The sequence below is a fragment of the Ambystoma mexicanum genome, chromosome 4q (genome assembly GCF_040938575.1).
Source record: "Ambystoma mexicanum isolate Mex_15411 chromosome 4q, UKY_AmexF1_1, whole genome shotgun sequence".
Classification (NCBI taxonomy): Eukaryota; Metazoa; Chordata; class Amphibia; order Caudata; family Ambystomatidae; genus Ambystoma; species Ambystoma mexicanum.
In genome coordinates, this window is record NC_090928.1 from 418,259,138 (window position 1) to 418,285,941 (window position 26,804).

The window sequence follows — 26,804 nt, forward strand, 5'->3', positions numbered from 1 at the left end:
TTTGAAAGACTGAACTTTATACTGAATCTAGAAGTGACATTTCTTCTATTTCAAAGAAGTATAGAGAATTTGAAGCACTGAAGATCATATAGATTAGCATTACCCAAGACAATAGGCCCATCCTTTTCATAGTGAAACCAGTCTTGCCAAGAGTTTAAGAGCATTCTAAATACACTGTGAAGTTGTTACAGTCAAGTGGTATAAGAAGCAAGTACACCATTGTTACCTGAAGCTGAAAGAGTGGCACATAAGCTTCTGGGTAATTACTTGGCGGATAACTGGCAGAAAGGTGGGAGCAAAGTTGGGGAAGGGGAATCCAATGCTTGTGAAGAGATCTTTGAAGTAAAATACAACTTGTGGTGCAAAAGAATGCTGAAGCTAGAAGAGAGTAATGGGCAGAAGCACGTTTTTGTGGTAGTCAGAGGCACCTTACCCAGGACAGGAGAAGGCCATTCAGACATTGTGTTAATATTGTTTATTAGATAGTGTTGTTATATAATTTCCTGTTTAGTGTGAGGGTCGGTTTTCCAATGCTAGAGAATGTTCCCTTAGCCTTTGGGCTAGGTAAGAAATTCCTCTGTTGACTAGGCCAAGCAAGTTATTTTCTTATTATATTTTCTTTAATAAAATGGCATATTTTGAGAAATCTACAAGCAGCTGTCTGCCTCGCATTACTGACCCCGCAAACCCCCATCTCAATTTAATACAGTGGTATCCTTTTCAATAAGTTCAATGTAACAGAGCAAGGTTCAAGTAAATGCAGAAAACTAGAACGGTCTAACAGTTGCCTGTAAAAGGAGGAGGGAAGGGACAGTAATATATTTTTTAAAAAAAAGGTCAAGAGCTTTTAGAAAGGAGAAATATATACCAAAATGTTCGAGATGACAAAGGTGACAATGTGCAAGTCTTTGATCGAAGAATAACAACGTTAAGCTTTATAACCAATATGGCCAAATGTTCACAGACAGCCATGCACACATGCCACCCCCTCTGCCCTTCATTTAATTGTCGGCATGCACCCCTTCCTACTGAAGCAGGGACACCGCCGTTAGGCCAAGAGCCAATGCACCCTATGGCATGACACAGCAAGTAGTCCCCACTCCTCCCCATTATCTTTGCTGTGCCTCATCTCATCAACCTCCCCATGAAGAAGGCCCCGCAGGGTATCAGCAACATTCTGAAACCAAGGTTACAGGCTAGCCTCAACATCAAGCGAGTGGAAACTCTTTTTGACCAGCGTGTGTCATGTGAGGGGGTCTTGAGGCCCAATTGATATACTGTGATTGACTTCTAGGATAACCAGCCAAGGATTCTGTCCGCTACCCAGATCATGTGACACACTATTGTCGAGATATTAGGGCCAACCAGCATTTGTTTCCCTGAGGAGAAAGCCCCAGCAAGCCACACTGAGCAGAGCACCTCTGAAAGTTGGTAGGAAAGGGGATAAACGGGTCCCTCGACCTGCCCCACCCTCTGATAAACAAAGAAAGAAATAGAGGTTAGTGTTATTAATTTTCGTAGGCATGCTGTCGCTAAAATCAAACTCTAAAGTCTCCCAAAAACACATCTCTACACTTCCGAAAAGGAATAAGAGTACTCCCTATTCACATTTGAGCCTGCAGGACCCCCAGCATGCAAGCCTAGTGGGTCGTGCAAAGCCAGGGAAGCAAAACAAACTTGGCCTTGTGTGGCCAATTGCTAATGAACAATTGGAGTACTGGAGGCCTACAGTAACAAAGTCAGCCCAGCAGGGCCTCTTCAGTAGCTTGATGGAGCCGAGAGAGTGCTTCTTGTTTTCAATGGGTTGGCTTGCTCGACTTCTCTAGAATGGGTGTAGTGGGCCAGCCCTTGGTGCCTTCTCAGAGTAACCCATGTTGCTGCCGGTACCGTGCCTCAACTCAACATTACTTCTATTTTTGTCACCTAGTCAGCCTGTGCCCCGAAAGTCCCGATTATTAAGCAAGACGCCCTCTACAGTAAACTCATTTACATTACAGATTGCTAATCGATCACGTCTGCAAAGAGATTCCTGATCTGTCCGTCCTGCCCACACCACAAAGTTGCACATGGTTACTAACAGTGCTGTAAGTGGGATTGGAAATGGGGGTGGGGTGGGGGGAGGGCGGGTGTATGGGGGTGTGGCCCAAGGCCACGCCCCCCAACGAGAGCCCCCTCCCCCCGATTAAAGGGGGGGGGGTTACCTTTGTTGCGCCCAGCCCCTCCTTTTAAACAAAAGAAGGGCTGGGCGCACCAAAAGGTGTGACACCAGTGTGGCCCAGCTCGCATGCAGCCCTTTCCTTCAAGGAGCCAGCTTTAACCACTTGCTCCTTGAATGAAAAGTCTGTACTTCAAACAGGGGGAGGGCTCAGTCTCTCCTTTTGTTTTCGATTAACTAGTCATCACTCAGCATCATGATGGGTGCTGACTAGTTAGCTACTCGAAACAAAAGGGAAGCTGGACAGTCCAGACCTCCTCCTGTTTGGAGGCAGCCCACACTGCATGGCTACGCCTGCTACTTGCAGGTGTCAGCACTTCGGTTGAGAAAAAAACTAAAAGGTGATGCCTTTTCTTTTTCTAAACCGAGGTGCTGACACCCGCAGGCAGCTCGTATAACAGTGCAGCCTATACACGAGCTGCCTGAGGTGTAGGCCGGCTGGGGCTAGTCAGGGTGGGCCCTGGCAGGGCACCGACTCGGAAGTCATTTCTGGAGACTGCCGGGGCCCGGTCCCGGCTGGCCTCGGCCCACTTTAAGCACTGGTTACTATTAATAAAGAAAAGGGGATGCCCAACCAACTGCAACCAAGCTTGGAGGAAAATAATTTGCTGAGGTGCAAAGGTGAGGACAGAGGACGAACGAGGCACTTAACCTTTTTATTAATACTTGCTGCGAACTGAATATATATATATTTAACTACTGTGACTTGAACCCTGGCCTTATGCCATGACTTTTGCCTTCGGAAACCATGTTGCTGCAGGCTCTGCACACCCATTCTTTTTTTTATTGAGTTGATTTTTCTTTCCATAAACCGGGATTCCATCATTTTCTCTAGAACTATAGTCCTATGGTTAAACATTCTCGAGAAATGGAAGACTTCTACAGTTCCTTCTTCCAATTTGAAATGGGTGAAGGCGACTCCACTAGGCCTGGCTTAACCATCTTTTAAGCAGATGAAACTCATGTTATACTTTAAATACGCAAAGGCACTCGAACACAACTTTCTAAGACAAGTAAAACAAAATTGCTTCCTAGAAACAGTGCTCCAAGGCAGCCGTGTTACAGAGATATTGCAATGTCCGAATGGGTCCATGATTAGCAGAAATGGGAGCACTGCGGGCAGAATTAACGCCTCTCCATTCCATGCGTGAGTAGTTCATTCAGTCAGATTGGTTTCTTTACATTCTTGGACTCGACATCCTGCATTTTAAAACGGGGAAAACCAAACTGAAAGATCCAGAATGACAACAAAGTTTTGAAAAAAAATAACGGGGCTGGATAACCTAGGTAGGCCTGGAATTGTGAAACTTTAGAAGTCTATATAGGGGCAACAGATTGCCTTTCAATTTAAACGATAGAGCCTCTCCACAAGGAGGGGCTACATCTCCAAAGCACCCATGGATATTCGATTTAATTACGTAATCTAATGTTTCTGGATTGTGCGCTCACAAGTTTGGCCATAGCCTCTGCCATGTGCCCAGTGTTCACTTCTAAAGTTCGGAACCCAGCATGGACAATTCAGCCTTTCATCCTTCCAATGACGTTAAATGGAGTACCATTGCAATGGGTAAGAACAGCCATGAACACACTGGACAGGGTGCACAGCGAACCAGGTCCATCTAAACACTGGCTGCATTCACCGCTACAGGCCTACATTCTCAGTAGTGGGAGCTCAGCACATCCCTGTATCTTGCCACCATTACAGAGCTCCCCAAATAACACCTCAGCATCCACCCAAATAGCTTTAACGCCTGCAATCCAAAGATATAGGCGGTGAAGGCTCCTATCTCATTCAAAGAACAAAAAGTAAAATAAACATACAGACTTCAGCAGAACCGAACGCCATACTCAAGTTTTCCTTGTTTGGTCATATAACAAAAAAAAAACAGCTTTGCACTGCTACTGAGATTATAAGCAGGACGACAGGCACACCCTATCGGTAATGGTCCGCAGCCCAAGTGAAGGGCCTCATGATTACAGCACTTAGAAGCGATAGGCATCCAGCATGAAGTATTATAGAAATGTCTTATTAGAACATGCAGAACCACACATTCTGAATCCTACTCGTCTGACCCTACTTCTAATTTCAAGTACATATGGACTATTACTGCAAATAGGTTAGCCTATTATTTCAGAATGACATACTACAGACACATGTATACCCCAAACCCCTCCCCCCCTGCTCAATATATATATATATTTTTTTTTTTTTGACAATTTTACGAGGGCCTCGTTATCCATACAAGGCAAGTAATGACTTAACACAAAACAAACACATGCTGCTTGAGAACACAGATCACTCACCATCTCATCACATTTCACTGTACAACTGCCATGTTGTAAACAGATGTATGAGCGATGTACTTAACATCTCTGGTCTGAAGGTCACAATCTGGCAACACGTGGTTCCACCTGTAAAATAAAACAACCCATTAGTTTTTGCAAATCTTTATTCGGCATACTCCTTTTAGGTACATCAAACAGGATACAGGTAAATACACTTAGAACAATTAATAAAACCATAAAACCCCATTACAAGTGATTGAATAAAAACGGTTAAAATTCGCTTCAGTCGCTTACAAACACGTATTACAGTAAAAAAAAGAAACACAAAACAAACAAAAAAATTCACAAACCCACAGTACAATTAACCAAACATATCTCTAGGCGAGAACACTCAAGAATCTCTTTCTATCGCGTTACTTAATAGTGCTCGCAGGTACAAATGTTAAGGATTATACATGTTCCTTAGAGCAATGTACGTCCCACTCTGATTCAATACATTTGTTCTCTTCAGCCATACCTTGTGGAGGTACTCCGAAACAAAAATAGACCCCTTTCAAGTCCGCAGTCATTTCACAAAACTGCAACATGGGCAATGGTTTCTGCACCATGGCCACACAGTGGGCAAACAGTGGGCAAACAGAGCTCCCTGTCCCATCCCGATTGCGTTTTCTCAGACTGGTAAACAACCTAAGCGCAACCTCAAACAGGGCCCCTAACATACGCTGGCTCAATCACATTCAGGTCATTTTCAAATCCCTGCATCTGCTTAACATCTACATAGCTAGGCCCAGAGGTTAGGTTTACTGACGTTACCATTACCAGAGTCCGCTTATAACTCTGGAAGGCAACCTTCACCCTATCCTTCATATTACCCTCCATGGTTCGTGGATTATACCAGCAGGTGGGCAGACCCAATAGAGCAAGCCACTTTTTTACATGAGCTAGCCAGTGAATCCTATGCCAACCCCCCAGCGACATTACATGCTCCAGGCCTCACAATATTTCTTCAGCTCCTGGCTGCCCATACCCAAACCCAATAGTATACTGGTCAAATCCCTATTTCTTCACCAATAGGGCAGAGATCACACTTCATATGGGGGGGCGCGGGGGGTAATGTTTGGGGTACTTTGCGGAAGCAGCAGAACAACTTTCAAACATTTCTTTTCAGAGACTGTTAGGGATGTTGCATCAGTATAACCCCACATCTCAGCCCCGTACACATCACTGTCGCCTTAGCCTGTGCCTGATGCAGCTTAAGAACCGGTCCCATTTCACGCCTACCATGTCTTGTGTGGTATGCCTTTAATGCCCCACTGTTTTTCTGTAACGTTTTATTAGCTTTGAACTTGTAAACCGTATTCCCATGTAATCATACCAGGCCACCTGCTCAAGGATTTGACCACCCACCTCTAGGTTCAGGGGTTTTATCCCAGTCCTTTTTGCAGAAAAAACATGGCCTCAGTTTTTAATGGTATTATTCTCCAGGCTCAATTTACTGCACTCCTCTGCAAACATGGAGAGGGCAGAACGCAGTCCCATTGGTGTTGTAGATAATGTTATGGGGTGGTGGGGGTGGAGGGGGGGGTGGACGACAGATGATAGGACTGCGCCATCTGAAAAAAAACAAACCGGAATGCGCGCCTTTCTAATTTTATTGAAAGGATATGTGAAATGTTTAATACACATAGAAATCCCTCTCCTCGCTCTATTGCGGCCACTTGAGTGTACAGAACCTCTGGGCGAAAGTGGATTTTTCCCCCTCATTATCAACCAACATTTACTACAGTGTGCACTTCACCAAAATCTTCTGAAACATCAAAAAAGAAAGTTAAGCATGCCGAATGACCTTCGATCGGAAACTTCAGACTCTCTAAAAGTCACCTCTTCGGTCTTTCTCAGAATGATTAGAAAATAGGTGCTGTTCATGTATAATGAAAGAGTCTAATGGAATGCTGAAGGCAGTGGGTGGGGAGGGGAATCAGGAACGCCATTAATGGGGCGAAGTGGTCGTCAAGTGCAAAATAAAAATTGATGCACACAAAATTGGAACGAAATACATCGCACAGTCCACTTAGAGAGCATACAAACGTTGTCCCTTCCTCTGCAAGCACACTACTGGATTGCGTCCTTTTATTCATTTAACAGGAAGCAACATTGAGGAAGAGCAGTCTGTAGAACCCTTATAGTAGCCAAGAAGCACAGTAAGAAGATTGCCTTTTCTTATACTTCCAGTAAGAACTTTACATATTTAGTTAACTTGTTCTGCCAATCGCAGTCTTATTTTGCAATAGCAGAAGTAGCACTGCTTCTGCCAGTATCACTGGTAGTATTACTATAGGACTAATAATGGCAGTAGAGCAGAAAGATGTCCAGTAGCAGAAGTCAGTGGCAGCAAAATCATTTTTGGTTTCGACACATATGGTGGAGTTTTAGTCCCATCGTGGGTCCAAAACCTTGCTAAAGACAGTAGAGAGAAGCGAGAAACAGTTTTGAGAAGATGAATATTGGAGCAGGCATGTCTACTAGCATGTATTGGCTGTGTCAAATACTGCTTTCTTCTAGGCTTTAATCATCATTAAAGTCCTTCTTATGCATTAATCTGCTTGGTTTTCCTCTATTAAAGTCCTTAATCAAAGTCCTTCGCTTTATCCCGGTACTCTTTCATCATCACAATTCTTTATCTTATATCTCGTCTTAGCCCTCATCACCAAATAACTTTATTCGGCCATCGGTCAATCAAAGTGCATCCCAACATTACCAAAATCAATTAATTTACAATAACAATACAGCCTTCCATAAAGGAGAGTGACGTTTGCTACGAGTCCCACTAGTTAACAACCGAGACCGAGGCTCAGTCACCTTATTCACTGGTCTATTAAGGGACCATCAGCCACTGCTCCGCTGCAGTTGCCCATAGTCCATTTCCCCAACGGCATAATGTTGGCACCAGATAGCACAGAGTAATGAGGGTTAGTTTAGGGGGAGGGGGGGAATAGGACGGGGGGGGGTGAACGATGCTGTGGTCAAGATAGGGGCTGAATACAAATCGAACTATTTGATGTTCTACTGTGGTTCGTGTTAGTACACAGAATACCGCTGACCACTCTCTGGTGCCTAAATTCCATCTGCATAAAATCATATGTACTTTCACCCTCTGCCTCCCGGGATAAAAAAATAAATAAAAGACAGCCCCTACCAGTGCAGAGCCAATGCATGCATTTATGGATTGATTAGCGCATCCCTCGGTTCTCGTTGGGAGATAGTTTGGGGACCTTATGCCGGAATACCGTGCCCCTCTTAGAGCCCCCATTCGCCTTGCTGTTAGTCGTGCCCTCCCTGGTGTGTGGTCTGCAGACCCCAGGGTGGGCAGCTTTGGGGACATGGTTTCCTACTGTATTAGCAACTTTGCCATCCAATATTGCATTAGTTGTACTTGTGCTGGCTGTTTAACGGCTTGCTTGAGTATGGGCTGCTGGTTAGATTGCTAGTCTCAGTTCCGTGTCCTTACCATTGGCACGCCTACATCGCAGTGGATAGGGACCTGAAGCACTTTGTTGATCTTGGCACTGTAGGGACCAATGTTTTCTTCAGGCTCACATATAAACCACCACCCCATCATGCTGGTACTCATTGTAGTTAGGGGGTCTTTGGCGGTATGTTTTTCTGACTCCTCTGGTAGTTTGTAGTACCCCATAGCATTTACAAGGTCAGAGGGTAACCTCCCCACCCTCCTGCGTCTCTCCCTCGCCCTCTTCCTTGGTTTCCATCAAGACCAAAAGCAACCTCTTTATATCTACGAGTTCGGACAGTACTTGCTTGCTTGCTTTTACATCCATGATCCATTGGTGCTTCCTTGAAGGCAAGCTCAGCGATGAGCAGAGTGCATAGGCTAGGTGGACCAGGGGCACTCAGGAGAGTAAGGTTAGGCAGGGGGCTGCTCCCAGGGCACGTATACGACACATTCTTGTTCCTTACAATGCCAGTGAGAGGGGGCATATTTTCAGGGGCCACATCCACAGCCTCAAGTTCCGTCCATTCCATAGATTGCAGAGTCCATTAGTCTCCACAGGCAATGCCAGGTTCTCAGCTTCTGAATTGAGACCCAGTAGGTTCGGGATCTCACAGTCCTTGCAATTGCTCATTGGACTTTTCTTGGTTAACTCTTCCCAACCCAGTATCCAAGTTGAAGGTTGACTAGTAGTGAGGGTTGGACCTTTGTTTCCCACCACTAGCACAGGCCCCTAGCTCCACTTTGTGTCTATTCAGGTCCGGTGAAATTGGAGGAACATCCCCACTGGTTGAAGCACGGCACATGGCTGCGGGCTTATCTGATGACAAGACCTCAAAGGCCGGAGTGGTCCAAGAAGTTCCATTACGGCTCCACAACCCACATTACAGCAGTTGTGTCTGCCTGAAGTGCTGTGCAGATCCACATACATTGGTTGGTTGGGTGGTTTATTGGCAGTTGAGGTTTCTGCTAGAATGTCTGTCTAAATGCCCCGGACTACAAGTGGCCACTCTGCTATCACAGTTGGCGTGTTCCTTTTCTCTTAAGTTACTAGTTGGCACCCCCTCTTCCCACCCAGTCATCCTGGTAGGTCCAGAGGAACTGGTGGATTTTCCTTTATCTGCAGTGAACTTGATGGGAGTGTGGACTTTTTTCTTTAAAGCAGTATCAATATCAGCGCTATGTGGGAGGGGTCACATTGCCAGTTTCTGTCTCCAAGTTGTGACAAGGCCTGCTTACAGGCTGTGTCATGGAAGGGAGTCCACCCCAAACATTCCCTGGTGCTCACGCAAGTGTGTACAGATACCCCTTCCCGCCACCCCACCTTACTTATGATGATGGTGAACCCTGACGGGGGAAAGCCACAGAGGGAAGCAGCAGAGGGAAGCCACCACGTAGCAGCAGTTCACACTTTGCCGCAGCAGACAGTGCGAGGAACCCGAGGGGATCCTTCCAATTACTCCCCTTGGATCCACTTCTCAAGTGGCGACGGAAAGGCCATTGCTTGTTGATCCTGGCCCTGGGGGTGGATATGCAAGGGTTGATCACATGGGTAGAGGGACCTTGGGGAGTGGGGAGAGGATGTCTTTAGAAGAGACATGGTACCCCCCCTTTGCGTTTCAGAATACACCCTGCCATCCCCCTACCTTTGTAGGTTATCAGTCCGCACACACTCATGTGCCTTTAAGACTGTGAAAAGCAAAGAAGAGGCAATGAGTAGTAATGCACACTTCCATTTGTGCACACCACTCTGATACTGAGACGAAGATGACGACTGTGAAACACCACTACCATGGTCAGGCACGTCCCACAAATTGGGGTCAGGCAAAGGACCAACACCTGCAGCCAGTTGAAAGGTTATAGGTGTATTTAAGGAGAAACAAGCAAGAACTAAGGAGAGAGTCGCCTGGAGGGAGAAACCCGCTTGGGGAGAAAGACGCAACCCAGTATGGAGCAGGCTGGAGAGGGGCCGGTGAAAAGGACAATGTGCATTGCAGGAGATCGAGAAAGATGCAGCAGTCTGAACGGGCTGTGAGAACGTCAGGAGCCCTGCAGAATCCAGTGCTGTGTGTGAAGACTCCAGTGAGCCATCAAATGCAGCAGGAAGGTTCCAAAGAGACAAGCGCTGCTCATCAGAGCTCCTGGAGAGTGAAAGGAGAGCTGCGGTTTACCAGTGAGTGACGTAGAAGGTACAGTCACGCCGAGGCGCTCCAGGGGCTGGGTTTGGGCACAAGGTGATGCAATCAGATGAAACCTTATGATAAAAGGGTCGGGAGACCAAAGGAAAGATTTGAGAATACCAAATGAGCTGCAAAGTGTTACATGCATTATTGAATACCATTACCGAGAACGAGATATGGTGAATTTAGCATCTATGGTAAATAGTGCACCTTTCATTTCCCACTGGCTAGAAAGATCAGATCAAGGTACTTACCTTAATGCCTACATCAACAGTGAAAGCATGCAAAATTATTTGTTGTGCAAATCGAGCTGAAGTGATGTAAATAATGGGTGTGTAATTACATATAGAAATCGAGAAGAACGTACTGTTGACTATGTGGTAACAATGAAAAAGAATCAATTGAACATATTTTGTGCAGATGCCAAAGTTTGAGCACAGTAAGAATTTTCACATTGCGAGCATATTCAAATAAGTCGTTATGCACCAGCCATGGAAGTTATGGTATAGGTGGAGATGCACCTAACGTGGATGCCTTCAACGTCCGGTTACGGTCTAGTCTTGCACCAAGATGGCGGCTGGAGAGTATATACGCATCACGCACAGTAACAACGGTGCGTTGTATCATCGTTAAAAATTAACTTTGTTCGTTGCCCCTTTGATCGTATTACTCTGTTTAACAGATAACCTTACTGCTTCCTTGCCTTTGGCCTTTTTCCCTTTCTGCAATCACCCGCGGTGTCATCTCTTCCAGGTGCATTTCTTGTTCAGAGGTATTTTCTGGTAAGATCACAGGAGTTTCCTTCTATCCCTCCTTCGGTTCCTATCCCATCTTCTTTCGTTTCTACTTGTGTATTACTAGTTTTTTCCGTTCTACACCCTTCTACCCTTTTCTTACTTCCCTATTCTGCCATTTCTACTTACCCTTTTCTTATTCCTTTCGTGTTCTGTCTTCCGTGTTTCATAGGCTCTGTTTGCTTCCAGTTCTCCTACCAGCGTTCACATTTCCTGTTTACCATTTATCTCGTTACCGAGGTTCTTGGTGCCGCCGGTTTCCTACGGAGCCGTTGCCTAAGGAGCCGCTGGTCCAACATACCGCCTGCCTCCTGCGGTACTAGCTGGATTGCAGTTTCCTTCGACAACATCTACCTTCTGCGGTGCATGCTGGAACCTGCAGTTCCTTCCCTACTCCAAAGTCGATTCTTGTCATCTGATCGCATAACTTACTTCAGCAGATCTACTACTCCAAGCCCTCTTTTCACCACAAGCGGGAACCACAGTTAACAGATTGGACTTCATCCTTGGAACGTTCCTATTGTTACTATCCATTCCGGCAGTACTCTCAAAAACATCTACCACACAGGTTTTTTTTAGACAACAGCTTTTTTTTTCCCCTGGATCTTTGGGACTGGCTCCTGGGAGATCAGTGGATTTGGTTCCCATCCGGTCACGGTGGCCTCCGAGGAGCCACGTCGTTATTTACGCCAAAGGAGAACCAAAAAAAAAAAAAGGAACCAGGGAAGTACAGAAGAAGACAGGATTGGGCAACTTCTACTAGCTCCACCGGAGACTCAGATGAGGAGGATTTGGGCACAGAGAAAGGGGAAGTTGTAGGATTTGACAGTATACAACGCCCAGAGAAGACTCCAATGGCTACGTCAGAACAGATACAGGAGATGTGCAATGCCATTCAAGGCCTGCAAGTCGACATGCAAGCACTCCAGGCTGAAAACCAAGCATTGCGGAACCGAGCCGCAACCAGAGAAGAAGAGGTGAATTACCGGCAATGCCTTTCTCCATGCCCAAGTACAATGGAAATCCAAAGGGTATAAAGGATTTTCTTTATGCATGTTCAGTATACTTTTCCTTCAGAAAGAGGGCCTTCGAGTCTGGAAGAGCCTGAGTAGGGTTCTTGGTATCCAACCCGACAGGTAATGCCTTGAGATGGGCAACACCTTTGGTGACGGCTGAGGATCCATCCGTGAACGACTATGCCTTGTTTATTCGCAATTTACAGATAGGGTTTGAGAGGCCAGAAGTTCAGTACTCAACATATGAGGCACTGTTGGACGTTAGACAGGGAAACCAAAAATGTGCAATCCTACATATCTCAATTTCAAGGGTTGGCTACCTTGGCTGGATGGCCGGATACCGCTCAGCAGACCATATTCCGTAGAGGACTCCAAGAGGAGATAAAGGACGAATTAGCTCAAGTAGCCAGGCCTGACACTTTTGCTGAGCTAGTAACCTTGGTTCTACGGATCGAATTCAGAATAAACGAGAGACGCCATGAGAGGAAGAGAGTCCGAGGAGGTCAGCCGAACTACAACCCTCCTCCATTGCCAAAGGATAGATCCTCCACTGAGGAACCGATGCAGATCGGAGCTACTCGTGGACCTCTGACCTCAGAAGAAAGAAGACGCAGGCGCAAGCTAAACTTATGCATGTACTGCGGGTCCTCCAAACATCAACTAAAAGACTGTACTGAGATTCCCTTCCGGCGTTCGTGAAACGCTCAACCTTGTCCCTCTGCAAGGGAGGCAACGGGGAGAGTAGCTCAATTCCTTGCAACCCCACAGGATCAGGAGAAGGAGCAGAGGAGAACAGTTTAATGATTTTTCAAGTATCATTAACCACAACAACAGGAAGATGTATTCCGGTTCTAGCCATGTTGGACTGCGGAGCAGCAGGCAACTTTATAGATATCTCCTGGGCTAAGTACAACATGATCATTCTCCAACCCAAGAAGAAGGTAATACCAGTAGAGGGAGTAGACGGCCGTCCTTTATCCTCTGGACCCATCACCATGGAAACACTACCCATGCAGATATCAATGGGTAACCATCACGAAAAGGTCGTTTTTGATGCGATTAGAGCAGCACACTTCCCTCTCATATTGGGAATACGATGGTTGAGACTTCACAACCCGTGCATCAACTGGAGTGCCAATCGATTGAGTTTTGATTCCGAATACTGCGGTAATAACTGTATCAAGGTACCACAACCTGAGGTACAATCCGCCTACCAGGTAGCCCAACCACAGTTGACAATTCTGCTATTCCAGTGCAATACAAGGAATACGAGGACGTATTTGAAGATGTTCTGCCCAAACTCCTTCCACCTCCTCGCCCTGAGGACTGCAGCATCGAGCTCAAGGAGGACGTACCCTTGCCCTTCGGAAGGATGTATCCATTATCCCAACTGGAACGGACTGCGCTTAAGGAATCTCGATTCCAATCTCAGCAATGGGCTGATCAGAAGTTCGAAGTCCTCAGGCGGTGCGTCTTTGTTTTTTGTAGCAAAGAAGGGTACCAAAGAACTCTGTCCTTGTATCGATTACCGTGGATTGAACAGTATTACTGTTCGGGACAGATACCCCATGCCCCTCATCAGGGATATCCTAGAAGCTGTTAAGGACTCACAATTCTTCACTAAGATTGATTTACGAGGTGCCTATCATTTGCTAAGGATACGTCATGGCGATGAATGGAAGACCGCCTTCCGAACACCGCTGGGGTTGTTGGAGTACTGCGTAATGCCTTTCGGTCTAGTTAATGCCCCAGCGGTGTTCCAGAGATTCATGGACCGGGTGTTTTCGGACATGCTCAACATATCTGTTGTAGTATATCTGGATGATATCCTGGTATTCTCCAGCTCACTACAGGAACACCGTATTCAGGTTAAGGAGGTTCTTCGTAGGCTAAGGGAGAACAATCTGTTTGCCAAGCCTGAGAAGTGTTCATTTGAAGTTTCAGAGATACCCTATCTTGGATTCATAATCTCTTCTACAGGCATACAGATGGATCCAGATAAGGTTAAGGCCATTCTCAGATGGCCTGAACTCTCATCGGTCAAGGAGGTCCAACGCTTTCTCGGATTGGCGAATTTCTACCGCCGCTTCATTCTGCATTTTTCTGAGATAGTGTTACCTCTAACCTCACTCCTTAAGAAGGGAGTTCTTTTTTCCTGGAATCCAGCTGCCCAGAAAGCATTTGCCACACTAAAGGAACTATTCACCACAGCTCCTGTTCTTATACAACCAGACCAGTCAAAACCTTTCATAGTTGAGACTGACGCCTCCGGCGGCGCTCTGGGAGCTGTGCTTTTACAGGCGGACAGAGAAGGTCAGGAACACCCTATCGCTTATTGCTCACGAACCCTCACCATCAGCGAGCGGAATTATTCTGTACTTGAGCGAGAATTGCTGGCCATGAGAATGGCTTGTGAAGAGCGGAGACACCTCTTACAAGGAGCAACCAATCCATTCCTCATAAGAACCGACCATAGAAACCTAAGGGTCCTCCAGCAGATGGAATGTCATAACTCACGTCATGTTTGTGCCAGTGCTAAGGTGTCTAGGCAGAAACCTATCGGTCTATTACAGCAACCTGATCTGCCCACTCGCCCTTGGGAAAACATCTCCATGGATTTTATTGTGGACCTTCCTTCCTCTCAGGGAAAGACAGCAATAATGGTAACGGTTGACTCGTTTTCCAAACAAGCCCATTTCTCTTCTCTAAAGGGAGTACCCTCGGCAGCAGAAACAGCCTCAGTGTTTCTTAGAGACATAGTAAGGCTACACGGACTACCCCGAGTGATCATTTCTGACAGGGGCGTTCAGTTCACTTCAAAGTTCTGTTCCATACTTTGTAAGGAGCTAGGAATCCATAGAGCAATGTCATCAGGTTATCACCCGCAGTCATATGGACAGACGGAGAGACTCAACGCCACTCTTGAAGAGTACCTCCGTTGTTTCTGTAATAAGGAACAAGACAATTGGGATTCCTTGATCCCCATGGCAGAGTTTGTATACAACAATACTTGCCACACATCTATTGGTATGAGCCCATTTCTGTGTACTTACGGCTATCACCCTCACTTCTTTCCCAAGATTGGCTTTAGCGATACCAAAGCACTGTCTATGGATAAAACATTGGCTGAAATCCAACAGATACATGCCTCCGCTCTACATACCTTGGAAGAAAGCAGGATGAATTCCAAGAGATACGCTGACACCAAGAGAAGACTAGTACCTCAATGGGGTCCAGGATCACTAGTCTGGCTTTCCAGCAGGTACTTACCCAGGTGGGCGAGGTTAGGCAAATTCACCCCGAGATATATTGGTCCCTTTCGTATAGAGGCTAAGATCAATCCTGTGGCATACAAATTAAAGCTACCGGCTTGTTTCAGTAGAATACACCCAGTATTCCATATCTCCTTGTTGATCGAACATATCGAGGATCCATTCCACAGAAGAACCAGAAAGAAAGACATCAAGACGTACGTCCCCAATTCCAGAGGAGTATGAAGTAGCCAGGTTGACCGATTCACGTTACAAATAAGGAACATTGCAACACCTAGTTCATTGGAAGGGTTACCCCGTTTCCGAAAGAACTTGGGAACCTAGGTCGCATATACATGCCTCGGAACTAATAGAGAAGTTTCACAGACTATATCCCAGTAAACCAGGAGGGTTCCGGCATAGAAGGGGGCATACTGTTATGCACCAGCCATGGAAGTTATGGTATAGGTGGAGATACACCTAACCTAGATGCCTTCAACGTCCGGTTACAGTCTAGTCTTCCACCAAGATGGCGGCCGGAGCGTATATACGCATCACGCACAGTAACAACGGTGCGTTGTATCATTGTTAACAATTAACTTTGTTTGTTGCCCCTTTGCTCGTATTACTCTGTTTAACAGATAACCTTACTGCTTCCTTGCCTTCGGCCTTTTTCCCTTTCTGCAATCACCCGCAGTGTCATCTCTTCCAGGTGTATTTCTTGTTCAGCGGTATTTTCTGGTAAGATCACAGGAGTTTCCTTCTATCTCTCCTTCGGTTCCTATCCCATCTTCTTTCGTTTCTACTTGTGTATTACTAGTTTTTTCCATTCTACACCCTTCTATCCTTTTCCTACTTCCCGATTCTGCCATTTCTACTTAGCCTTTTCTTATTCCTTTCGTGTTCTGTCTTCCGTGTTTCATAGGCTCTGTTTGCTTCCAGTTCTCCTACCAGCGTTCACATTTCCCGTTTACCATTTATCTCGGTACCGAGGTTCTTGGTGCCGCCGGTTTCCTACGGAGCCGCTGGTCCAACATACCGCCTGCGGTACTAGCTGGATTGCAGTTTCCTTCGACAACATCTACCTTCTGCGGTGCATGCTGGAACCTGCAGTTCCTTCCCTACTCCAAAGTCGATTCTTGTCATCTGATCGCATAACTTACTTCAGCAGATCTACTACTCCAAGCCCTCTTTTCACCACAAGCGGGAACCACAGTTAACAGATTGGACTTCATGCTTGGAACGTTCCTATTGTTACTATCCATTCCGGCAGTACTCTCAAAAACATCTACCACACAGGTTTTTTTTTTAGACAACGGCTTTTTTTCCCCTGGAGCTTTGGGACTGGCTCCTGGGAGATCACTGGATTTGGTTCCCATCCGGTCACGGTGGCCTCCGAGGAGCCACGTCGTTATTTACGCCAAAGGAGAACCAAAAAAAAAGGAACCAGGGAAGTACAGAAGAAGACAGGATTGGGCAACTTCTACTAGCTCCACCGGAGACTCAGGTGAGGAGGATTTGGGCACAGAGAAAGGGGAAGTTGTAGGATTTGACATAAGTGCTCTGACTTCTAGTATTTTAAAAATCTGCATAATATTTTTATACAATCCGATTAACTATAGGTGAAAGATAACAGATGTTGCCAGAAAATGTTTCAGTTGTAGCTAAGTTTTATAATTTCTCTTCTCTTTTGATGTTGATGTACTAATTCATGTGTTTTATGCTGTCCTTGTTTTTGTACAAAGCCCTGTGAGGCTATACGCATTGAATAATGCTTGCATACCGAACTAAGGAAAAGGTATGCAAAGTACATGAAAGTACCGCACAAGTGAGATTAATGATGTGCATTTTCGAATACAGTGAAAGCAAGTAAAAAGCATTGAGAAAGGGCCACGTGAGAAAGGGAAGTTTTCAGGGATCTCCACGCCATTCAGAGAAGGAAGCTTTATCAATGAGGCTCCGACCAGCTTAACAGAGACATTAAGATTGAAAGACCCATCAGAAAGCCTTACAAAACAAGAAGTCCAGTTCCTCAGAAACTCTCACTTTCTTTGCCAGAGATGCAAACAGAAAAGGGGGCGGGCGTACAAGCCCTTTTTGAAGCCTCCTTAAGCACGCCCCCTTCTGCACCACCTTGAGCGAGCCAAGTGATTGTACAGGGCGAGTAGCCAATCCTGGGAGGTGTGGGGTATTTAAGGAAGTGTGTATGAGTGTGTAAGTGTGGGTTAGTTGGGTGAGGACCAGCGGTGGAGAAGCACGTCCAAGAGACCAGTGGAGGTGAAAGTAGAAAGCAGTGCAGAAACTATTGGCGAGAGGGGGTCTGTGGAGTGTTTGTGTGTGAGAGAGAAGAGTGGGAGTAAGAGTAGGAGTAGGGGTAGTGGCGTGCAGCAGTGGCAGAGTTAGTGTAGTAGTTGGGAGTAAAGATACAAGGTGGCGAGAGTGGTAAGAGAAGGACAGAACTCGTAGAGTGGTAGTCGGTAAAAGAGGAGCAAGCAGGGCACCATATCCCTTGAGGAGGACAGTAGTAGTTAAGAGGTGGTGGTAGTAGCAGAGTAAGGAGAGTAAGAGAGAGAAGGAGGGAGAAGGAGTGACAGAGGTATACAACAGTTGCGGAAACAAGTAGTAATAGGAATGAGAAAGGAAGTAGGATTGAAGGGTGGAGGCAGAAAGGCAGAGTGAGAGTTTGAAGGGACAGTGATGGGGTGGAAGGAGAACAGCGTAAGGGACCAGTATAGCGAAAAGTCAGGTGTGAGAGTGACGCTCGGTGAAAGAAGGCACCATTCCTCCTTTCCTAAGACTACCAAGCAGGGCCAGGAGAGGGAAAGCTAGAGGTTCCCTAGGGAGTCAGGTAGCCAACGTCTTAAGGTAAACACCTGGTGTGTAGAGAAGTGAAAGACAGATGGGGGTTGCCGATCGTTCAGCTACTGTGAAGGCATCATGAAGGAGGACACAGACAACAGATTCTATAATCAAAATAATCAACTTTATTAGCTTAAAAGTCAGCATGGAGAAAGGCCTAACGTGCACTATACTAAGGTGGGATTTCCCTACCTAAATAAAACTAAGAAAAGTCAGAGACAAAGAGTTCAATTTAGGAATCTGTCTGTGTCCCAAAACTATGCTTGCCCTCACAACTGTAAACCATACAATGTGTAGGGATGTCATCAATGAAAACAAGACAAAAACAGTATTTAACAAAGTCCTGAGCTTCTTCCAGCTCGTAGCTTCCTATAGCTCCCTTCACCAAGTATAAAACATTTCAACAAAGCAAAGTCTCAAAATCCCATTTCTTAAAGTTAGAAAGCAATGAGTCTTTTCAGATCTCTGCGTCTACTACCCCAAGCTAAGGCTCGGGGTGCCCTTCCCCAAGTTCCAAGTCATATAATTCAAACAGAATTTAAGTGAAAAGCTTCCTTTCAGAAGAACTCAGAGTTCCCATGCCCAGGCTCTAAGTGCCACACTTCAAAAAGAAACAGAAAATGTCTTCCACAGTTTAGTTAAACGTTGTTGTCAAATACACAGTTTGGATGATTTTGTAGCTTCCACACGTGTTGAAAAAATGTCACTGTATAGAAGGTTTCAATATCTTTTGGCTGTCTGTTCTTTACAAATCACATTATACTTCAGCATACTGTGGCTGTTTTACAATTATGTTCATTTTAGCACTTTAATGTATGATGGTTTGTATGGATTTAAACATTCTCTCTTATTGGCGTTCATCTGATTAGTTGTGAAGTTTAATTCGGTATTCAATAATGAAATCTTAAGCTTAGGGTTCCTTTTCCCTTCATTTTGCGATTTAATAATTGTTCGTTTCACTTTAACTAAATAGTTCAATGTTTGGAGATCTTTGAAAACGTGTTTGCCACACGCAATCACTCCAATGCAAAATATTCCACTTTATTTAATAGTTCAAATATATAAGTGTCCCTTTCACTCTAATGATTTGTTCAGCATTCAGAGACTTTTGAAAACGTGGGCTTTGCAACACGGAACCACTCCGATACAAACAATTTCCTTCTGTTAAATAATTAACAAGTATAGTTATTAGTTTACCTTTAATGAGCCATTCGATGTTCGAAAACGTGCATCTCGCCAAACTCGACTACTCCGATACAAAGTATTTCAAGAATCGTTCAAGTTTACCCACGCAGCGGGATTCTCCATTTGCAGAAACACACTGGTGACTTTGAAAGTTGATTCTGCATTGCGGATCACACAGATCCTCTCTTTAGTGTCAAGGCTCCAGTTCCCGCCCCTCAGACACTCCTGGGGTGGCTCTCCACCACTTAGGAACAAGCACAAGGTTGGAGGGTACTCTGCTTCTTGCACCGGCCTCCTGGTGCTTCTGTTGTTCCCACCTTAATCACTGGATTGGGCTCCATTTATACACCAGCAGTCCTTTAACAGGCTGCAGGTGAGAATGATGGTGCAGCCTTGCCTGACCACAATTAAAGGGACATGCCTGACCTTAACTGCTTTTAGCAGGCATCTTCCTCGTCCCAGTACTACAGTGGTAAAAGAGCCAAGTCTTCATTGCACTTAGTTGCCTCTTCTTCCTCCTAGTTAGTACTTCTAGTGTGCGACTTCCTTAAGTCACTAATTCTTTACCTTCTTCTGCATTCTTGATCCTTAGTACTCCCAAGGCGTTGCGTCTGTCCTCAGCTCTTGGCTTTGGAGTTGGATGGAGACGCGATACGAAACCTTTCGGAGGTTAGAGTGTCTGAGGAAAGAGGAAACGCCTTGGGAGTACTAAGGTTCAAGAATGCAGAACAAGTTATAAGAAGGCAAACAATTAATGGCATTGATGATATATAGTGACTGAAGGAAGTCACACACTAGAAGTACTACCTACCCGGCTGGGATTCGCTTGGGGGAAGACAGAGACAGAGGTTGCATGTCTGTTATTGGAGGTGATTAAAAGACACCGATCCAGAGACCACTTGGCTGTGAGTCTGTATTTGACCCAGTTAAACAGGATACCAGGGACCAGTGAAGGATTTACTCCACCACATCTATCTGTATCTCCGGAGTTGTGTTATGGGGATTTTAAATGGCTTACTCCAGTCCATGAGAGGCAGGACCATTAGATTTTGCCTCACATCCTGAGGAAGGTCTTAAGAAGAAAGGACAGCATTGTTGTCCACTAGACCGAAACATGTGTCGACGACCACACAAATGGTTTGGAAATTATTAACAAACTGTATATGACATCAGTAATAAGGACAGCGTCAGAGAAAGTAGATGTTGAAAAGATAACACTGTCATGGCCACTGGCCCGAAAACACAGACCCTCGCACCATCAGGGGACAAGGGTAAGGGGTAACCACTTTTAATTGTCCCTTTGGGACAATAAAGCATATAGGGCCCAGCTGGACTCAGTCCTGGGGCCTTTGGCGCCAGGCTCATGAACAAATGTAAGCGGACACACTTTATTTGGTGAAAAAGTACTTTATTTCACTTGCAGGAACTTCCACATGCATTTATTCGGGCGTGGCTGGTGGGGAAAACTGGATTGCACGTGCAGCATCCACTAGGAGTGGCAGGGTGGGGCCGGTAAGCCAAGGCTAATGGGCGTGCCCAGAGCAATACTATATAAGTCTAGCCCAGCCTTCATGCAAGCGCTTCGCGTTATTCTGCACTTACGGCAGCGTAACACTCACCGCAACCTGAGCGCATCTTACCTTTGATTCCAGCTACCAGCCGGCACTCATCACCGCTGACTATGGCATTCATAATCCATCTCCAGACCTCCGGAAAGCCGCACTTCAATCCCGACATCACGGCGAGCAGGTCATCCGAAGACGGCACCTGCAAGAGAAAAAGATAAAGACAACGTTAGAAATTACAAAGACATTAAGTTTAAGGTCGCGCTTTTGACAAATCTTTGCGCTCAACATTAAACCAACACTCACCTGCTGTCAGAGCATTGTGGGCTCCTTTCTCTTCCATTTTGGCCTCGCTTCAATCACCGCAACTACCGCAGGGCCGCAATTTCACCTGTTGGAAGAAAGCAGAAGAGCGACATCATTAAAAGACACAAACAATAATCAGGAACTACCATCACAATATTTTAAAGCCATAAGACACTTACCATCAGGAGTGGCTAAGCCACAGCTGGTCTGGGCTGCCACGTACAATGGACAAGTGAAGGAACTCGGTCCATCAAGAAGCGCCCCTGCAGTGAGAAGCAGGACAGAGCGCTCATCATCATTAATCAACAGGTGCGCCTATATGGGTCGGCGCATACTCACCACACTTTGGGAAGAAGGGTTCGAGAGAGACAACAGTCACATAGCAGCATTCTCACAATCTCTCATATCCACGCAGGAGCAGTGTCACCAATTGTCGCAGCCCACAGCATATGTGCAGGGGAAGAAGCCTGACAGGGGTGATCCACTTCCAGGGAGGGCTGCAACCGTGCCCCAACATCCCCGCAGAGACCAGGTGAGCGTAACAAACACGTGTGTAATATTTGGGTATTGTTACACTATGTATAATAGGCAGTTATGGTTTTATGTACGTATGTATGACTGAGGGATGGAGAGTATCGAGTTGTGACTGATTTGTAAAAATGAAAATGTTTTTTAAAGGATACAAACAGATGTTTGTTTATCTGTGAATTATATAACAAAATGTGTACTAATTGAGATAGTGAGTTGTGTCATCCTGATCGACTGGTCCAGGCCCTGTTTTTTTCTATGTATTTTTCCTGAAGGACCAGGGATTGTGTTGCAGGAAAACCCCTTTGGTATAGAGCTCACCTGAGGATATGTCATTCCTCTTCCCCAAGAAACCTCCACCCAGGTGATCCTCCCTCACTTCTCCACCCCCATGGTCCGGATCCAATAGCGATGGTCCTTCCCTGGACACCTGCGCAGAGGATCTAAGGGAAGTAGATGTGAAGACGCCCTCAGGTTTCTCACACTACTAACAGCCTGGTAGGGACATCTGGGGTTGGTAGGCAGGAGCCAGGCCCAGGGAAGGCGAGAGAGGAAAGGGCCTGCCATAGCGCCAACCCCAAAGGACCTGGAAAGTCCAATGAACTTGAGATCACAAACCATTATGACAATTTTGTATTGTAATAAACACCCTTGGACTTTTCGTCAAAACTCTGCATGATTCTTTGGGACGGGACCCCTCTCACCCCCATCACACAGTCAATATTTTGCGTCTGGTCTCCATGCAGTCTTGCATGGTGGGAAGTGAGGATTGATGGATATACAAGGTGTTGAGAGGTATTAGGATATGTTGGAAGAGGGCTTGGTTTTTGATTGAGCTGACTTCAGGGCACATGGACAACAACCGTACAGTTGCAGTCACAGGTCAATGCCCCCCCCCCCATGCTCAGCCTTGTCCTCTCACCTGGTTATGACCTTCCTGTGTTGTTTTTCTGAACTTCTCCAGTGCACCAGGACTTATGCGCCTCAGTAGTTGTGAGCACCTCCCACCCATCTGGCATGGAACAACCAGTGGGAACGCAACACCCACGCCCTTATCCCACAGGCTCCACCCTGGCAGGCCCGGGTTGAAGCAGAAGAAGGAGTTGGGGGCATGGTCCAAGGTGATCCCGGCATGGCAGCCCTCCTGGGCCATAAATCAGGAGATGCAGGAGCGGCAGAGCAACACCCGCGCCCCTTGCCTTGTGATGCATCTGATGGGGTCATCACTTCTCTCCCAGTGTTAACCTCTCCCCAGTGGCATGGGGACAGCAGCCGCTACCTGATCCTGACCCTGGCGGTGGCTATATGAGCGAGGATCATGTTGGGGGGGGGGGGCTAGGGGTTTCAGTCCTCAAGAGCAGCCCTACAGATAAGGTGAGTATCGGCCACTTTTACTCCCTAGAAATAAACAAATACTCCCCAAAAATAAAAATAGGGAGTAAAAATACTCCCCCCAAAAAAATGGGAAACAGACATAGGACTGTGTGCTGCTGCTTTCAACCACACAGCTCCATGGATCTGTTTGGACCAATAGTGAACATTGTACCACAGGAAGAAACTTCTATTATTACTGCCGGATTGGAAGCAGTAAACATCTTTTTAACGTATATGAATTACTAGGTGCAAAGGAATAATTATTACAAAAACATTTTGCAGTTAAAACATTTTAAAACTGCTCACAAAATATTCTCATTGGGAAATTAATTTCCATTTTTACTCCCTCAAAAAACATTTTACTCGCACCTTAGGGAGTAAATACTTTCACTTCAGAATCTTATCTGTAGCACTGCTCGGGAGGGAGTCATGACTTAATCGGATGATACATGGTTTGTTTGTTTGTTTGCTTATTTATCAGGCGCGCCGGACCCTTAGGTAACTGGGCGCCACAGCATACAAGGTTACTTAAGTTTGGTTACAGAGTGAGGATATATACAAATATGGAGAAAATACATAGTCAACGAGTCTAGCTAATGGATATACAAAAGGGTACATAAATATACGTAGGGTTCAGAAGGGAGCAGGAATCAAAGATTGCATGTACAATATGTATTGTCAGACAAAGCAGTCGTTAGAGCGTAGCCAAATGAGGATGTTACGTCTGAAGTTGTAGTACGATTGATCTTTTCTGAGGTCAAGTGGGAGTGTGTTCCAGTACTGGGCAGCCTTGACCGGGAAGCTCCTTCCACCCGATTGTTTTAGTCTAAATCTAGGTATTAGGAGGCAGTAAGAGTTGGCAGATCTGGTAGGACGAGTTGATATTCTTCTAACTATACTTTCCATCAGATAAAGTGGGGCTGCATTATTAAGGCACTTGAAGGTAAGAGGCTGTTTTGAGTGCAATTCTATCACTAATTTTTAGCCAGTGATATTCTTTTCTCATATCAGATATATGGTCTCTAATGGGAAGGTTCAAGGTCGTTCGCGGGGCGTTATTCTGTAGTATCTGAATTTTATCAGTGATATATTTATTAGCTCCTAAAGGGAATTGCAATAATCTAATCTGGAAAGTATAAGGGCATTAACAAGGATAATGCAACTAGCTTGAGTTAGGAAAGCTCTACATGCTCTAATAAGTTTGCATGTGTAAGCGGTTGATGACGCTAGAGCGTTTACCTGTTTCTTCAATGTTAGAGTGGAGTCAAGGTAAAAGCCTAGCGTCTTTTCTTCTTTCGCTACTGTAATTGTGCTGCCGTCAATGTTAAAAAGGCAGAGTAGCCCGGGTTGAGTTTTTTTTAGGTTAGCGGCGGATCCGAGGAGCAAGATCTTTGTTTTCTTATCATTCAGGCATAGGCCATGGGTTGCCATCCATGCCTGAATGATAAGGTATATTTTGTTTACCAAGGCTGTATCTGAAGCAGAATTGCCCGAAAGGGGAATGAGGATCAGAGTGTCATCTGCATAGTTAGTGTAGGTGACACCCAGTCTGTCCGATTTGTCAAATAGGGGCTTAGTAAAGATATTATACATGATTGGCGAGACGCAAGAACCCTAGGGCACACCGCAAGCTGTTATAATGGGATCCGCTGCTGCTGAAGTGGAGAAAACTCTGTTCTATTGTCTAGAAATGACTGGACCCAAGCTGTGGCCTCCTTTGAGAAGTTGGCTGCCGATACCAGGTTTTCGCACAGGACTGCATGGTCTACCAGGTCGAAGGCTGCCGAAGTCAAGGAGGAGCAACATGGCAGTATTTCCCTTGTCGTTAAGCTCATCGATTTGTGTTTTAAGATCTATTAAGGCCGTCTCTGTACCGTGTTGTAGGATACAACCAGATTGCCGGGAGCCTAGGAGATGATTAGTTTCAATATAATGCTGGATTTGTGAATAGGCTATCTTGAGGAGGAAGGGTACCGTAGTGATAGGCCTGTAGTTGGTGGGGATAGAAGGGTCAAGGGTTTGTTTCTTAAGGAGAGGCAGAACCCATGACTCTTTTAGCGTACTAGGTACAGTATTAGTAGAGCAGGACGCGTTGATTAGTTCTGTAATGAAGGGAGATAAGTCCCTTGCAACGTCTTTAATAAGTTGGGCTGGGCAACTGTCTCCCTTGCAGTTGGATGGCTTTAGGGATGCAATAGTTTTTTCCGTTTCCTGGACGGATACTTTGGTAAATTTAAAAGCAGCAGGGCGAGGCGTGTATTCAGTTGGGCTGATAGGTGGTGTCTCACTAGGAGGCTAGGTGGCAATTTTAAGTTGGGGAAGTGTTATTTTGTTAGCTAGGGCATTCTGAATACTAGTACACCATTGTTTGTCTTTGGGGATGTTGTCTGGGGGAGGTATCGAGGATTCCAATTCCCTAAGGATAGTAAACAGTTCCTTGGTATTAGAACTGGCATTAGATATTCTTTCGATGTATAGATTTTTTTTTGTACGTACGATTTCTTTTTTATAGTTGTTGGCAAATTGTTTGACTTGCATTTTGTTTTTGTCGGATGGGGAGTGTCGCCAAAGGGATTCCAGTTTCGTTTTTTGTAATCTTATTTCTTAAGGTGAGGGGTGAACCAGGCGTTGGTGTGTATTTGCTCTTGCGTAGATTAAGAGGGGCAATGGAGTCCAGAGCATTGGTCATAGTTTTATTGTAGATCTCCACCAGGAAATCTGGGTTGGTGTTATTCGGAAGAGCATTGAGGGTAGGAAGGAGGAGTGGTAAAAGACTATCAGGTGTGATGTTGTTTTTGGCTCTGGTAGGGAGAGGGGGTGCCATAACTGTCTTCAGATACTGGTTTTTCTAAGGTTAAGGAAAAGTTGATTAAGTGGTGGCCCGTCCATAGTTGGGGGGGTGTTATTGGCGATTTTGGTAGGGCAATTCAAACTGGCGACCCAATCTAGGGTCAGTCCTTTGGTGTGTGTTGGGGTGAGGACATTTTGCGTTAGGCCATGTTCCTCAAGCATAGTTGCTATGGTTTGGGCACGTTTGTCCTCTGGATCATTAAGACCTAGGTTGAAGTCACCTAGTATAAGTAGTTGGGATGAGTCTTTTGTGTTAACTAACAGGCTGGATAGGTCCTCCTAAAAAGGTAGCAATGGGGCCTGGTAGCCTGTATATTAGGTATATGGATAGGATGCAACAGTTAAAAATAGGCAATTTGGCAGTGAGTAGTTTGCAGGATTTTAGAGGGGATACGATTGTAGGTCCTAGAGCAAGGTTAGCTTTAGCTATAATGGCTAGCCCACCTCCTCTGCCGCTAGGTCTGTCCGCTCTGATTAGTTGGTAATTATTATTAGGTATGGCAAGTGAAAGCGCTGGGCCTGCCGCTTCGTGCAGCCAGGACTGCGTGACAGCTAGAAAGTCAAGGTTGTTAGTCAGTAAGATGTCAGCTATTTCTATAGCGTGGGCCACTATGGATCTGGCGTTAATCAGGGCTCCACATGTAATAGTACAAATAGGGTTTTTTTCTGGGGTTGGGTATGATAGGGTTTGAGGTGATCCGGGATGGTATCCCCTCCCCCCCCCGTCTCTTCTGAGAATACCCCATGCATTGATGGCATGTCGTCTTATCTCCCCTCGCCCACCTAGGAAAGACACTGAGAACATTCTTTGACATTCAGCATATGTGGATGGACCTTTTTCCCCACCATTAGAAACACTATCAGACTTTGAGTCCAAACTGTCATAA

The 26,804-nt window shown here is 45.6% G+C and overlaps 1 protein-coding gene across 1 annotated transcript in view; it reads right to left on the minus strand.

The window, feature by feature from the left end:
• The window catches only part of CNST (consortin, connexin sorting protein), an 851,678-nt gene that overhangs the window by 740,326 nt on the left and 84,548 nt on the right, over positions 1 to 26,804 (minus strand). Inside the window, exon 2 of the mRNA XM_069608001.1 lies at positions 4,520 to 4,627. The gene's annotated coding sequence lies outside the window, so the exon portion shown is untranslated. The remainder of the gene's footprint in view (positions 1 to 4,519; positions 4,628 to 26,804) is intronic.